We start from the raw sequence: 16031 nt of genomic DNA on the forward strand, positions 1-16031 counted from the left end.
ATATTTTTGAAAATATGATGTGTATTTGACCTTTTCCTCTCCCCTGCAGCAGAGGAGCAGAGAAATGATCATATTGAGCACAAATCAGGCAAAGTGGTGAAGCAGCAACTTTCTGCTTTCCCCTCCTGCATTTTTAAACTGATTTCTTCATATTTCCTCTTCCTTTTTTGTCTTTTCCTCCTACTTTCTCCTGCTCTGCAGGGTGCTGAGAAGGGCAGTATTTTGACTCCCTGTCGTTAGGGCTTAATATATCTTTTAAGGTTTACTCTGCCCTCTACAAGCGGGGGAGGAATATTGGAGAGTGGGTAGGGGGTGTAGGATTTTTTTTATTTTTTTCAAGCCCAGCTACTCGTTCATCATCGCAGCCAAATTTTGTGTGTCTCGAATCTTGGCTTGACTAATGTGAAAATGTGGGAAAAGAAGGAGTAAGCAGTTTTGAGCTGCTTGAGTTGCAGAGTCTTTGTTTGAGTTGGCCTGAGGTGGACTCTTTTTTTTTTATGGCGTTTAAAGAGGACTTGCCAATTTATTTCTCCTCATTTTGTCCTTTACTTGTTTACACTCGGGGTCAGGTATGAGGTTTCTCTTACGGCACTGTACTGTGATTTTATTCATGGCCTTTTGACGACATGGGTGCAAATTTCCTTTGTAGCTTTATTTTCAGGTTTGATGGGTATATATTATTATATCAACATAATGACATTTTATAAGAGATGTTATAAGACTTGCATTGCATGGCCAAATAACCTGCCCATGCAAAATAGCATAAGTGTGAATATACTGTTAATTTGATTTCATGAATTTATTTGAGTATCAGGTTTATATTTTTCATATTATTTATTTAAATCAAACTTTATATACTTTTATAAATTAATTTTTGTTTGAATATTTTTATTTATTTATTAGTTATGTACTTTTATTTACTTTATTTCTATATATAATTAAACATACATATTTTTTACTTTTATCAATTTATTGGTCAAATTTATGTAAATGTAATTTCTCACTACTTTTTGTTTTAGTTATTTGTTATTGATTACATTTTATTTATTTTAATCACATGCATTAGTTTATTTAGATATACACTGCTATTCTCTGAACTTTTCCATATACCCCCATCAGCTCCCTTCCTTGTGGACCCCTGGCAGTACCTGCACCCCAGTTTAAAAACCCTTGGTCTTGGTTATCATCTTTAATTAACAAGTTCAATGTAATATTTTGTTTATCCTAATTTAATGTTTAAATTTGATTTAAATTTGAGTTGTGCAAGTTTTCTTTTGGAGAAGATTTTCAATATTAAATCAAAATAACTCAAAAAAGGCTTCTCGTTTGAATACATGACGGTGTCCAACACTTGTTTGGTTTGCTTACTTTAGCAGCTGCTCTTAAACCTAAATCCCCTAGGCTATGCTGAATCACTCCCAAAGAATGAGTCAAATGATTATTTCTGTTATTTTTGTCTGGATGTCGTGCTCTGTTCAGTTTTAATGCACAAGCCATGGTTTTGCTTATGGATGATATATTTGAGTTTTTTCCAACTTCTGTAGCTATGGGCATAAATGTGGGTATGGACAATATAGTTACTACTAGTGTTACCAAGTGACCTTTAATTAGTATTGGATGTTTTATGTTTTCAGGTTCGGCTATAATTGCGGTTGAATGAATATATTCAGTTTTTTTGTAAATATACACTACCATTCAGAAGTTTGGGGTCAAGGCAGTATTTATTTCATGATAAATACAGTAAAACTATACATTTGAAATATAATTTACAATATCTGTTTTCTGTTTTAATATATTTGAAATATATTAAATATAAATGTATTCATTCCTGTGATGGCAAAGCTGAATTCTCCATTTGTCTAATTATTATTCATAAATCATGTTATAATATGCTGAAGAAACACTTCTTATCATCAATGAACAATTAATGTCGAAAGCATTCTTAATACAATATTTTTGTAGTACCTGTAATTTTTTTATCCTCAGAATTATTTGAAGTTTATGAAGTTTAAAATGTACTTGAAATGTCTTTTTCATCACTTTTGATTAATTTAGTGTGTCCTTGCTAAATACAAATATTAATTTGTAAAAAAACAAACAAAAAAAAACACTAAACGCATTTATGAATGGAAATATATGTTTTGTTTATATACTGGCTAGTATATTATGCATACAAATCTTATTAATAGTAATTTAATAATTTTTCTTAATAATATTTATTTTTATTAAGTAAAGATTACAGTATATAAGAAAATCATAAGAAAGAGTAATGAGTTATTGTCAGTAATTACTGTATGTAGGATTTAGCAAAACTGTTTCTTGTTGCTGACCAGCTTGTGTATTGTTATGATAACAGTAGCAATTATTTTTTATAATTGCTACAATATATTTGCTACAATAAAAAAATTGTTTAGGGCAATGTTATGATTTACATTTAAACAGATGACTAAGTTTAATACATTTGAAACCTATAAACCAAGTACACTGAATAAAAGTAATAACAGTAATAATAAAGTTCTGATGAGCTTCTTATAATATCAGCCTAATGAGACTGTTACCTAAAAATAAACGGTAGTATCGTCTAGTATGTATTTGGTCACTCTATTGTAGGGCTGCACGATTATGACAAAAATCATAACTGTCGACTATTCCCTTGAATTTATAATGCATGCTGTGTTTTTATATGAAAATAAACAAGCTGAAAATACTCTTACTGAAAAAACGTTTAGTACTTTTCTAAAGTATTAAGCCTCAAATGTCAAATATAAATCGGATTGGTTTCTTTTTTTTAATGATAAAAAAGTAAAAATATGAATGGTATTATAATGTTATACTAAAACTAAAATTAAAATAATGGGGAAAAACCCTTAAGATAACGTAGAAAGAAAATGAATCTTAAGCACGCAGAATAACATAAGTGGACTTTGAACAATTAATTGCCGCTTTGAAAGATTACTTAATTGTGGCATCCATAATTGTAATTGCGATTACAATTTTTATTAATTGTGCAGTCCTACTGTTTTGTAGCTCTAGTTCTGCTACTGTTTCGCTACAGGACTCTCAGGATCCTCTGCTGTCTCTGGTAGAACATTTCTTGTGATATCTGCTGCAGGAAAAGTGTCCGGGCCCATGATAGCTCCATCCTGACTGTAGCAGCTGGAGCTAAATAGCAGTGTGATCCCTTCTCCCTTCAGCTCTCACACTGCGGCTCGACTCATTACTGCTCCGACTGGCACTGGGGCAGAAAGCTTGAAAGAGTTTATGTTCTGAAACAACTGAAATGTTTGAAGTCTTGAAGCCTCCCTCAAGTTGGGGTGAACAGTGCGAGGAGGGCCACCCTGCTGAGTGTTTGATGAAGGCAGTTTAATTCTAAAAGCTCAGAGGCATAATGATGCATACGTGTAGTCATCCATAGATAGGAAAGCGTGTCATGCTGCTCTGCCTCTCTCATGCTTTCCCCTATTCTCTTTTTCTCTCTTTTCCCATTCTCGCTAACGTTTCATTCCCTCAGCCCATCGTGATGGACTGCTCTCGCGCAGCATTGATCTCTCAGATTGGGAACACGATTTCAGTGTGCCAACCTGCATATATACATTTCCATAATGAGTCTCAAGACTCTAATTCTAAATACATCATGGCTCACTGCAAATCAATCTCCTCGTTTTACATTTTTATCTTTTTATTTTTAATTTGTGACCACTGTTATTGGTAGGGACACTAGAGGCAAAAGAGAGGAAATGATTGGCAGAATGGGAATGGAGGAAAAGATTGAGTCAGACTCACATTGCCTGCATGAGCACTGTTTCACGACTAGGATCATACAGTATACTTATAATATCATGGAACCAACCAAAAAAATGCTAATTACAGTATAATCACAGAATTTGCCAAATTTTGTTTGAATGAATCAAGTGTTTATTTGATTACCACAGTTTCTACAATCATAAATCCAAAAAAATAGCTCACTGTATTTAAAAAGTTTCAGTGTCCTGTTAATAGAAATTATTAAATTGTTAGTTTTATTACTCCGAACACATTTACTTGTTTTTATTGTTATTATTATTATTATTATATAAAATGTAATTGTAATTCTAATGTAATATTTGTCAAACATATTTTTGTCAAAATTATACTTTAAATTAAAAATAAAACTGAAAAGAGTCCTACATCAAAGGCTGCAACTCTAACATAATTTTCTCTTCAAACGTCATTGCATTCAATTCGTCAAAACCTAGGTTACACAGGCCCTGCTTATCTAATAGTGTATTTTTATTCTTCACTAGGTTTAGCATATAAAGGAATAAATGGTGAAACATAAATAAATGAGTAGAATTATGATGTGGTTGTATCCGTAACCTAATAACAGCTGATTATACTAGATGATGATGATGATGATAAATAGTTTTGGTAACCTGGTTGAGGTCATTATTTTGAGGTCACATGACCACCAAAAACCACTTTGCTTTATCATTAATCCCTGTATTATTGGACACTTTTAATATATATTAATCATGACTGACTGCTCAAAATGCATTTCTATAATAGCATCTGTATCCAAAAAATAGTGTTTTACATGATGTAACATCCAAACCATTAGGTGTCAGTGTATATCCAACATGACTGGCATTTTTTGTTAGTGTAATAGAAAAAAAAAGCAGATGGGGTTACAGTAATTTAGCTTTTTGTAAAAACAATCACTATTTTTGCAAGTGTGTTTGTTCTGCTGCAGAATTTAACTTGTAACAAAAAAAACATTTTGTGCATACTTTCTATAATAGCTCTTCTTAACAGAAATAGAAGAGTCTAGTAAAGCAAAGAAGAGCACAGCTGTCGCTCCAGTGCCTGACTAGAGTGACAGCAAGCCGTGTTTAAGGCCCAGTGTAGTGGATTTGCAAAATGATTTGTATTGTGCTTGAGAAGCATTACCAAAATGATTCTCCATGCCATCCAGACAGACGCAGTGCCCGAGCCGCTGGGACGCTGTGATATATCAGCATTAGACCCAGAGCCATTCCACATGCATCGCTTATAAAAAATAATTCTGAATATTGAGCAACTCATAGTTAGCCTAGCCCTGAAAACCCCACACTCTCTTCTCCAACAGGGCAAGCTTGTGTGGTCTGTTCTTTCATTTTGCGTTTTAAAATGCAAAATAAGTCTTTAAAAGATAAATAAACAAAAAAAGATTCATGAATATTTAGCAAGCCCCGGGCATCCTTCGGTCTCCACTCATGTCAGATATAGGTGTGCAGGTGTAATTCCATTTCCCGTGTGCATTTTATTTAATATTCAAGAGATTTGTTGGCCATTTGTAAAAAGTGCATTGATATTCTTGCTTTCTCGCCATGGGGGAAAAAAAAAAGTTTCCATGGACCAGCAGTGTTTTCATTGCACTGCAATGTTTAAATCATACAAGTATGCAGTATATTTGAATCACTGTTAATATATTTTGTTAAATTTAAAAGTGGGCAGCTGTTGCCTGAACTTTACCATAAAAATGCATTCACAATGTTTCAGACATTATGGGTTGTCATGTAGGCCACTAGGGCTGCACAATATTGAAATAAAATCAATATTACAGTATGGCTTAGGATGATTTTCAAATCGTGCAGGCGGCAATTTAAATACATATATATGCTTTCAGAGTGAAGTGCATCATTTACACACGTCTAAAATGGTTTGGTTTATTTACTGTGAATCAAGCCGTTCTGAGACACTGCTGTATGCATGCGAGTGAACATACAGTACCTTCATTCTGAAACCAGGCAGCAATTATATTTATTTGCTAGCAACTCATCAAAATAAAAAAGATTGTTTGTATACTGTTTAAAATGAATTAAGATGCAAATATAAATAATAATGTAATTTTACAGTAACTTAATATTAAATTAGTTACTGTTTTTGGTAACTGTTTTAAGGGGTCCTTGTTACACAAGTTGCATGTACTTACTATTATAATAATTAAAATAATTATGCATAATTACATGAAAGTAACCCTATGCCAAACCCTAATCCTAACACCATCCATAAAGTAAATAGTAAGTACATAATTAATATTACACCGTACATAAATGTATAATAACACTGTAACAATAACCTAAAATAAAAAAAAAATTTATTATTTTTTTTTGTAGTACAATGGAATTATTACTATAAATGTATTGTTTAATATATTCAGTAATCATAATTATTTTTATTTTATAGTCATAACTTGGCCAAAACAATGTGAATATGGGCAATGACAACTTTCTTTATTATTATTATTTTACTAATTAGAAAAACTTTATAATACATCTCTAATTATTCTAGAATGACTGATTGTTTTTAGAGTAAAGCTATGTAATTCATCTGGTAAAAAATTATTTATTTTATTATGTTCCGATATATAATCAGTATGCCATTTTGTCTCACAGCTATACTGTATACATTAATTATTATTTATATTGTGTACATTATTATATTTAATTATCATTATAGTGCAAAGAAACATATATATTTAAAGTAATAGTTCTCCCAAAATCACAATTCTACAACTCTGTTCACTCAGCCTCATGTTGTTCCAAACCTGTATTATTTAATCTCTTTTGTGGAACACTAAAGACAATTAAATACTTAAATTTGGTCCTTTTCATCACACAGTAAATGTAATAATAATGAGAGTAAATTACAATGTTTTTAGTATTGAGTGAACTAGTCTATATAACATAAATAAATAATAATAACTAAATTATTATTAAAAAACTTGAAACAAAATATAACATTGAAATATAAATTGTATATTTATAATATAAAATCTGATACATTTGAACATATATGACAAGGTAAATAGAAGTTTCTATTGTCCTTTTTTTTTTTTTTTACATTGCATGCTACCAAAATAGTTTCTGATCAAAATATGTGACACAAGTTCATTTTATTTATGAATTTGAATGTGATTCATTATTAGCAGCCCTGCTGAATGAATGATAATAGCCTGTGTGGCAGAGCTGTCCGTTTGATGGATGCTTTGTGTTCCTGAGACCTTCCTACTTTCTGGACATGATTTCATGTATCATGCTTTAGATACATGAAAGGCGGGATGAATTCTCCTGTACGCTGGAGGAAGTTTAAGGCGGACTGCCACCGGACTAATGATCTTGGTGACCGTGAACGGGCCTATAAATTTGGGAGCCAGTTTATTAGAGACGGAACGGAGAGGAATGTTCTTGGTAGAAAGCCACACATTTTGACCCACGACGTATACGGGAGGCCTAGACCGGTGGCGGTCGGCTTTAGCCTTGGTGCGCGCCCCCACTTGGAGTAGAGTCATGCGGGCTCTAGTCCAATTACGGTGACACCTCTGGACAAAGGCGTGAACAGAGGGGACCGCGACTTCGGATTCCAGACTGGGAAAAATTGGTGGCTGGTATCCTACACTACACTCAAACGGAGATAGGCCCGTAGCTGATATTGGTAATGTATTGTGGGCGTACTCCACCATTGACAGTTGTTGGCTCCAGGAGGAAGGATTCTTGGAGACCAAACATCGCAACACCCTTTCCAAATCTTGGTTGGCTCTCTCGGTTTTACCATTGGTCTGGGGATGAAACCCTGAGGACAGACTTACAGTCGCTCCCAGTAATCTACAAAATTCACGCCAAAATCTGGACACAAATTGGGGTCCTCTGTCGGAGATCACGTCTGTCGGGAGGCCATGTAAATGAAAGACGTGATCTACGACGGTCAACGCTGTCTTCTTGGCTGAGGGTAATTTGGGCAAGGGAATAAAGTGGGCCACCTTCGAGAACCGGTCCACTACTGTCAAAACTACCGTGTTGCCCTTGGAGGGCGGGAGGGCGGTAATAAAATCTAGTGCGATATGGGACCAGGGTCTCGAAGGGACCGGCAGCGGTTGAAGTAACCCATCAGGGGGTCGATTGGAAGTCTTACCAGTGGCGCAAACCGAGCAAGCCAAAACAAAAATGTGAATGTCGCGAGCCATAAGTGGCCACCAGAATTGTTGCTTGACCAATAATTTAGTACGGTTAACTCCTGGATGACAAGCCACATTAGAGCAATGCCCCCACTGAATGACGTTGGACCGTAATCCCTCCGGCACAAATAATCGATTCGGTCGGCACCCGGGCAGAGGCGTTACCCCTTCTAAGGCAGTCTTGACTTTCGATTCGACCTCCCATGTGAGTGTGGAAATCACTTATGTCTCAGGTAAAATACACTTGGGAGTAGACGTGCGTGCGGAACAATCAAAAATGTGCGACAAAGAATCGGGTTTGATGTTCTTGGAACCCGGGCAGTATGAGAGAGTAAAATCAAAACGTCCGAAAAAAAGTGCCCACGAGCCTGCCTGGAGTTCAACCTTTTGGCAGTACTAATGTATTCTAAATTCTTGTGGTTGGTCCATACTATAAAAGGAACCCCGAGCCTTCTAACCAGTGGCGCCATTCCTCCAATGCCATCTTGACTGCCAACAATTCTCGGTTACCAATATCATAATTGCGTTCGGCAGGGCATAATCGATATGAAAAAAATGCGCACGGGTGCATCTTGTCGTCTGAGGGAGAACGTTGGGATAACACCGCACCTACCCCCACCTCCGACGCATCGACCTCCACCACAAACTGACGTGAAGGATCAGGGTTGATTAGGATAGGGGCTGAAACGAAGCAGCTCTTCAGTTTGGCAAACACAGCCTCGGCTGTGTCTGACCACCTGAACGTAGTTTTGGGGGAGGTCAAGGCGGTCAGAGGTGCGGCTAGTTGACTGAAGTTGCGAATAAAACGCCGGTAGAAGTTGGCGAACCCCAGAAACCTCTGTAGGGCCTTACGGGAATCTGGACTTGGCCACTCTACCACAGCCTTAACCTTCTCGGGATCCATGCGTATTCCCTCAGTCGACACAATATTCCCAAGAAACTGAACAGACTGTGCATGAAAAGCGCATTTCTCCGCCTTGACAAAAAGCCCATTCTCTAGCAACCTCTGAAGCACTAGTCGAACGTGTTCCTGGAGAGAAGAGGAAAAAATCAATATGTCGTCCAGGTAGACATATATGAATTGATCGATCATATCTCGCAGCACGTCGTTGACGAATGCCTGGAAGACCGCTGGGGAGTTGGACAGCCCAAAGGGCATGACCAAGTATGACCAAGTATTCAAAGTGCCCCCTGGGGGTGTTAAAAGCGGTCTTCCATTCATCCCCCTCCCTGATACGGACCAAATGATAAGCATTACGTAAGTCCAATTTTGTGAAGATCGACGCGTGTCCATGACCAAGTATTCAAAGTGCCCCCTGGGGGTGTTAAAAGCGGTCTTCCATTCATCCCCCTCCCTGATACGGACCAAATGATAAGCATTACGTAAGTCCAATTTCGCTACCTGCAACCTCTCGAAGGCTGAAGACATCAACGGCCAAGGGTAAGTATTATTTACCGTGATGTTGTTCAGTCCCCAGTAATCAATACAAGGTCGCAGCGATCCATCTTACTTCCCCACAAAAAAGAACCCCGCCCCCGCTGGAGAAGAGGAAGGGCGGATGAACTTAGAAGCTAGACAATCAGAAATATATTTCTCCATAGCCTCCCTTTCTGGGACAGAAAGTGAATATAATTTGCCTTCCGGCGGAAACTTACCTGACAGTAAATCTATGGCACAGTCATAGGGACGATGCAGAGGGAGAGAAGGAGCACGAGACTTACTGAACACTTCCTTCAGGTGGAGGTACTCCGCGCGCACGTTAGACAAATCCACTGCTTCCTCCTGAAACACAGACATAGAAACAGACGGACAAGCAGACACTAGACAAGACTCATGACACTTGTTACTCCAGGCCAGGATGGAATGCAATTGCCAGTCTATTTTGGGGTTGTGACGGAGGAACCACGGATGACCAAGTACTATGGGTGCAAGGGGAGAGTCAAGGATGTAGAATGAGATGATTTCTGAGTGGTTGCCTGATGTGATGAGGGTAATGTTTTCAATGATGTGTGAGATGACCGGCAGTCTCTGTCCATTGAGGGCGTGAACCGTGATCTGGTGAGTAAGGGGTCTGAGGGGAATTTGAAGTCTGCGTGCGAGTGCATAGTCCATGAAATTACCTTCAGCCCCAGTGTCCAGAAGTGCTTGACAGTCGTGAAGTCCTGCTGACCATCTTAGTCTTACCGGGAGGAGTGTAGATGATGATTATGAGGTCTTCTCGGTGGAGATCCCACCCGATAGTAGCCTCATACTTACTACCGGTCTTGGCCTTTTACCGGACAGATGTAAGCGTGATGACCGGTCCCCCCGCAGTAGAAGCACAGACCCAGGGACCTCCGCCTCTCCTTCTCCTCCCGGGAAAGCCGAGCTCGCCCTACCTGCATGGGCTCGTGATCGTAGGAGGGGCTGGCCGCGTCCCCGCCGCTGACTCGAACATCCGTATGGGCTCTCGGTGTGGAATTGGGTAGGTTACGTCGTTCTACTCGTGTTAGTCGTGCATCTACCCTCAGTGACAGCTCAATGAGCCCATTGAGTGAGGTCGGAAGGTCCAGGGCGTAGATCTCCCTCTAGACGCAGTCAGCCAGCCCATGCAGGAACTTGTCCCACTGCGCCTCCTCGTTCCATTGACACTCCACCGCCAGGGTGCGGAATTCGATAGAAAAGTCTGAAACTGATCTCTCTCCTTGACGTAATTCGGAATGAGGCGCAGCATGGATCTTGAGTCTCCCACTGCCGTTCCCCATAATGCCGCCCTCCCAGTGAGCAGTGTCAACACGAACGCCACCTTGGCTTGTTCGTTGGAGAAGGTCCTGGGTTCAAGAGAGAAGTGCATATCGCATCGTGTTAAGAAAGCTCTACAGAAATTCGGCTCCCCTGAGTAGGTTTCCGGAATAGGAAGGCGTGGTTCCGGCTGGGAGGGGGTCTCCGATGGTGTGGGAGGAACGGGCGGTGTGAGCGGCGCAGTGGGGGCTCGCAGAAGCTGTAATTGCTGGGTGAGCTCGGACACCTGCGGCACCAAAACCTGAACAGCGCGACCAGTGTCGTTAAGATTCCATTCCTGGGAGTCCATCCTTCGAGCACTGGTGCTGAGGAACTCTTCCAACGCCGATGATGGGTTTCATGATGCTTCCATGGGTGGTCAGATCGTTCTGTCACGTTCGAATTAAGGACAGGAAGCAGTTGCAAGTAAATGTTTATTAGAGAAGTATTGCCAGGCTGGGTTGATGGTGGGTGACGCAGGGACCTCGATGGCAGGAAAAGACTGGTGAGGAGGTGATTGAGTCCGCAGGTGGGTGATGGTGAGGGATCCGTATGATGACTGGTAATTCCAATAGCAACCGAACAGGAACAACACACAAACATAGCTGAGCAGATGGAACACAGACAAGAATCACGGAGGACCTCAAACAACGATCTGACAAACAAGAGACGAAAGACAGGGCATTAAAGTGTAACTAAACCCCTGCTCAGAGCCCGACTCCACCCACTGACAATATTTGAAAAATGCTGAAAAGTGGGCAGATCACAGCAGAGATAGAGGGGACGAACCGAGGGCGGGGCTGAGCGAGTGCGGCGTGATCCTGAGACCCGCAGTGACTGATTGATTGACAGCTGCTGTCAGAGATGCTAAAATGGAGAGTGACTGTAATGACGCAAGTAGCTTTGCAACAGAGCGATCATTTGAAGTAGAGGACTTTTCTCCCATACCTTCACCTGAAGTGGAGGATGTCGAGTTGTCTGTTCATATCAATTCGAGCCGCTGGCTCAAACTGCAGTCTTAACTCCCGCACCGCGTCACTTTTCAGCGCGAGCTGTGTGGAGAAGCCCATTTCCACCTCCGTTGCGTTGGAGAAGCAATCCCGTGTAAAATGCAGTTTGCACACTCGAGCTCTAGGCGGGAACGTGCGGTCTTCCAGGCCAAGTGCATGCAACCACTGGCTCCTAATTTTAAAGTCTGCTGGTAAACTATGCAGTCCAGCAGTGCTGTCGCAACTAGCAACACACCTCCGTACCATCCTGACCACTGTACTAAATACAGATAAATCTACGCTAACTTGAAGATCTAAATAACTATATAATTGCTATGCTTAAGAGATGCTATAATAGTCTATCCTGGTCGTTACCAATACTCGCAATTCCAGCTCCTGACTCACTACAGTGATTTTGATGGTTTTATACTGCCAAGGGCGTGGTAGCTCGTACCAAGGGGCGTGGTGAGCTGGAAACTGCTTACGTCACCTGCCACCGCTTACGTCACTTGCCACCGCAACATCCAATAGGAAAAATCAACTGCAGTAGCCACCTTTCAACCTGAAGAGGGCAGCACTCGCACGTTTTTACACCATATATTGTAGAATTAAAACACTTTATACTCAAATGTCAAAAAAGTTACTCGAATCAATGAACAGCACTAATAAAGCCCCATTCTTATAGATCATTAACTAAAAAAAGTTGGTTTAGGGTTTAGTTACTCTTTAAGTAGGCTGGTGGAATGAGCTGCACAAGAAACAATCAACATGACGTAACATGAGACGAGCAGGAAACGGTGCATTCATGAACCGTGACAGATTTTACAAAAACTGCAAGCATTTTTTTGTGTTCTGTGGATTTTGAAAAATCCAAAACACTCGTGCTGTAACCATTTTCATGATTTCATTTTTTACTATCCTTTTTTGCCAGTTTTGCTTCATTTTCCCTAGGCTTTTTGTTAGACTCCACCAGTTTATTTCCCACAGGTACTTTCATTTTCTGACTGTTTTTCATTTTAAGCTCTCGGGGTTACGCAAGAGCTCTGTTAACCTGTGTGTCATGCTGTGTGCTCTGACCCAATGGCTCTCGTTCAAACTCCTGGTGTTCAGAGAGCCCAAAAGAGCTCACCAGCTCAGACCACTCACTTCCAAATACAAAGACATCAGTAGAAAAATTCACTACCTGCAAACGTCATGTTGTCTTTCTTTGAAATGTGTTATGAGGTAACAACTTCCAATTAATTTTCCCTTCCTCTTTCATTCCTCTCAGTCCTGGGTACCCTCCATCTGTCCACCCTGTAGCTTGTGACATCTTCAATTGTACATTATCAGTGCTGTCATAGCAGTCGTCATCACTGCATGGCAGTAGATGATCCGGCAGAGATGCTTTAGGCAGGAGTCCGGCGTGGACGAGTCAGCCTGTCGCACTGGATAAAGCATTCGGTCTTATCAGCGCTGTGCCAGCCGTCCATCGCAAAGCCTTAAACATACATTAAAGAGTGTGTCAGAGAGAGTTGTTCATTAGGGAGAGTAGTGACGGGGGAGGAAGGAAAACAAGAATCTCTTCAACGCATCTCTCCACATGTCTTTCTCTTCTTCGTTCTTGTCACTGTTTTGCCCTTCATCACCCTCTCTGTTTTTATTTTTTTTATTTTGCAGATTAAGATTGTTGTTTCTAATTGTTGCATTTTATCATTATTCTCAGTGTGTTTTAGTGAAGGTGCCAAAAGGTGCTTTTGCCGTGATGTGATGTGTGTGTGTGCTTGCTTTGTTGCATTTCAAGGGGAAAATGCTTCACCATGTTACAGGTCGACCATTTTACTCATACCGATAGCTACTTTGGGCTGGACCACATTGACGCTAAAACAGTTGCTTTGATCACTAAACGGGCAAAGGTTTACTTGAAGAATGAACAAAGTAGTATAGGTGATTTTGTAGTTTAAAGAGTGTTTAAAGAAAATGGAAAATGGAAAAAGAAAGCACAATCTATATTATAGCTCTCTAAATGAAGCATACTTAATTTATTAGAGCCACAGAAAGACTAACGTTTCACTGAAAAATGCACAATTTTACAGACAAATATAATGTAATTGAATGAAAATCGATGTGTATGTCGCTCTGTGGCTCAGCATAATTTTCTGTCGGCTCCATTTAAATACGCATCTGAAGTTTCTCGCTCTGTGCAGTTCGCAGCCTCACATGTCAAAACAAACATCACGAGGTGTCAGTGATTTCCACCTCTAGTGGCCACTCTAATAATGTATTATGACAGCGGACCCTTCTAAACCGCTACAGCAATTGATGCAACTCAGAGAACATGGATTTTGGCATGGATTTTTGCCGATAGACAATAGTTCCTGCAGTCAACCATAGGTGCAGATTAATCTGCAAAACCAATCAATCGGTTGACCTCTAATTGCAACAATGCTTTACATTCCAATCTCTGGTGTTTTTTTTTTTTGTTGAATTAACATATTTTCTGAGTTCATAACATTAAATCTTAGTGCTGTCAACCGATTAATTTTATTAATCACATCCAAGTTTTAGTTTACATAATATATGTGTGTACTGTATATATTTATTATGCATATATAAATTCACACACATGCATTTATATATTTAAGAAAAATGTTACGTTTATATATTAAATATATTTATATATGATTTCATTTAAATGAATATAAATATATACACGTAAGAACATGTAAATATTTGTAAATTATATGCTGTATGTGTGTGTCATATATATATATATATATATATATATATATATATATATATATATATATATACACACACACACACGGACATAATAAATATACAGTACATACGCATTTATTATATAAAAAACTTTTTTTATTTTGGATGTGATCAATTGTTTGACAGCACTAAATATTTTATAGTATTACTTTATTTTTAATCAAATAAATGCAGCCTTGCTGAGCATAAGAGACTATTTTCACAAACATAAAAAGTCTTTTTTTAGGTTAAATCGTTATATTCTTTCTTTCTTTCTTTCTTTCTTTCTTTTATTTAACAGTACGTTATTTGCTGGGCTTTAGTTCTTAAACTCTTTTGAAAAAGTTGCCTCTTTATATTCATCCCCTGTAAAGCACCACCACAAGACCCTTACACATGCTGATGGACGTCTTTGTCTGCTGAATTTGGGCTTATATTGAACTTCCTTATTATTCTCTTCCTGGGGATTGTTTGTGAAATGTCTTTTTCATTAAGTTGAGGTGGTGTAAGCACTTGGTGCCTATCAGAGATTTAATCCCATCGCGGGTTCTCATATCGCTTCACTCGTGGCCATCGCCATTCATTTCCCAGTCGGCATCTAATTGACAGGAAAATTTCTCTCTCACTCTGAAAAAGGAGAATGGAAAAAGAACCGCATTTAAGAAAAAGAATAATACGCCAAAACCCCAAATTGAGCTGCTTTTTCTTCTAATACACTCAGGCTTGAGCCAAATCCTAGAGTAAATTATCCTCAATAATTAGTAATGATAATCCTGAGGAAAGTCTTTTGTTTTTGTGGAGAACAGCCTGTTATTACTGCCACATTCTGCTCCACTTTTCAACTTATAATGGTTGTCAGAAGACGACTCAAAAGCTACATTCATTTCATTTGCATAGTCATTATCTGGGAATTTACTAACAGGTTAGACTCTACAGTTGTCCTGTTTATAAAAAAAAGAGACCGTAGCTGATTGAATAATGCCTGTAGAGACCGATAACCCCTCAACCTATTTCTCTCAGGCCAGAAACATACTTTGTTAAATACAAGCACATATTTTAAATGTTTGTTACTGTGGCAGTTGCAATTCTCAGTATTCCAGAGGGCGACATCTTTGTCATTAAAGTCATTAAATCACATCAAAGACTTTCACACTTTCATAATAAATTTGTTAACAGAACTGATTGTCTCTCCAAACAGACTATTCTGCTGCTGTGTTGTAGAGCCAAAGTCTCTGAAAATGTCAAGACCAACCACAACCGTGGTCCTAAACTGTTCTCTATACATGAAATATCTAATGTAAAGTTTTTAAGCTTATGGTTGCATGCACAAAATGCTGAATATACCAATTAGTCTTGAATGTGCTTGCCGGTGTAAACACAGGCCATCCACAAATGGTTTGTGGATGGACCGACAAAATAGCTGCTGTCTGACATCTCACTCCCATCAAAACAGACTTGCTCTATCAGAAATCCCCACCTGCTTCCCATGGCTAGTTGCATGTCCCCTGCCAACTATGTTTATTAAACTAAAGTGCCGTTTGATTTTGTTAGAAACACCGCATAATAAAAG

The 16031-nt window shown here is 39.0% G+C and overlaps 1 protein-coding gene across 1 annotated transcript in view; it reads left to right on the top strand.

The window, feature by feature from the left end:
* LOC132143511 (tumor suppressor candidate 3) overlaps positions 1–16031 on the top strand; it is a 96770-nt gene that overhangs the window by 1091 nt on the left and 79648 nt on the right. The gene's annotated exons all lie outside the window — the stretch shown is intronic.

Source organism: Carassius carassius, chromosome 7, assembly GCF_963082965.1.
Source record: "Carassius carassius chromosome 7, fCarCar2.1, whole genome shotgun sequence".
Classification (NCBI taxonomy): domain Eukaryota; kingdom Metazoa; phylum Chordata; class Actinopteri; order Cypriniformes; family Cyprinidae; genus Carassius; species Carassius carassius.